This window comes from Trichechus manatus, unplaced genomic scaffold, assembly GCF_000243295.1.
Source record: "Trichechus manatus latirostris isolate Lorelei unplaced genomic scaffold, TriManLat1.0 scaffold00217, whole genome shotgun sequence".
NCBI lineage: Eukaryota > Metazoa > Chordata > Mammalia > Sirenia > Trichechidae > Trichechus > Trichechus manatus.
The window spans coordinates 2601511-2603046 of NW_004444153.1; positions in this window are offsets into that span (position 1 = coordinate 2601511).

Below are 1536 nucleotides of genomic sequence, written 5' to 3' on the forward strand. Positions count from 1 at the left end.
GTATACAAATAATTTAGTTTTATATTTGTTTGATTTTACTGTACTGTGACAGAATCGTACTATAAGTTGTACTGTGTCTTTTACCCCCTTGATGACATGTAATGGACATCCTACAAATTAATGGATATAGATTTTTTAAAAAATCTCATTTACATATGTACACAAAAATGAACATATACAGATATATTATTTTGCATACACTGGATATTTTCATACATGGTACATGTTTTTCACTCAGGGCTGGCAAAGAGTTGCCAGATTCAGCCAAAAAACAAACAAACAAAAATACTCAAAAATAGGATATCTACTTAAATTCGAATTTCAGAGAAACAAAAATAAATTTTATTATTGGAAGTCCCAAATATTTCATGGGACATAATTATACTAAAAAAAAATCATTCTTGTTCTTTTGCGATTTCAGTTTAACTGGGCATCCTGTATTTTATGTGGCAACATCGGTGGGCAGAGCTGTTAATCTTCTTTCTTTTTTTTTCCTCTTTACTTGCCTACAACTTCTTTGTCCCTTGTCCTTAATTAGCACCCCCATCCAACACATAATAATAGTAATAAGATTACTACTACTAATAAACAATTGCTGTGTGATCACTCTTTCAGGTATGTTACATGTGTTATTTAGATTAATAATCCTCAGAATAACCAACAAGTTGAGGTAATATTCTTAGTCCATTTTACAGATTTAAAAAAATGAGGCTAGACGAATTAAGCACCATGCCTATTGTGATACAGCTAGTAAGTTATATATTAGAACTGAGATTTAAGCAGTGGTAGACTAACTCCTGAAGCCACATTTTTAACCACTTGCTGTTTTTTATATGAACATTTATATAATTATATTTTATAAATATTGAACCTAGCTATCTCCTAGAAAATATTATAAAATTGAAAGCTCTGTCTAACCTGTGGTGAAATGAATTATGTTATGTGGCCTTTTGCCTTGGTTCTTTAGAAAAAACAGCTTTAGTGATTTCCCCTCTAAGCGCTGAGGGATACCTATGCCCTAGTTCTTTGAAGAAGCAGTTTGGTGCGAGGAGGAGGGAGCTCCCAGGTCGTTTTCTATTCCAGAGGATTTATTATTTTTGTCAAGGTTGATTGACATTTCCTGGGTAAGCTGTAAACAGCTTGATGGTCTGATACTTCTGTCTGCCCCTTGCAGGAATTGGTCAATTTACTATGTAAATTGAGTGACTATGGTCCACCAAGAGGATTGGATGGATTGCAGCCCTGCTGGGATGGCTATACCTTGAAATTGACAAGGAATATTCTTATATAGGAGCCCTGGTGGTATAGTGGTTATGAGCTCGGCTGCTAACCAAAAAGTCGGCAGTTTGAATCTACCAGCTGCTCTTTGGAAACCCTGTGGGGCAGCTCTACTCTGTCCTATAAGGTCACTATAAGTTGGAATCGACTTGATAGCAACAAGTATTCTTTTATAAGCAGTCAACCCCACAGAAGTTATTTAGAGGCAAGAAGAAAGAAGAAGCAGAAGGAGAGAGGAAGGCAAGAAACCTCCTAAAA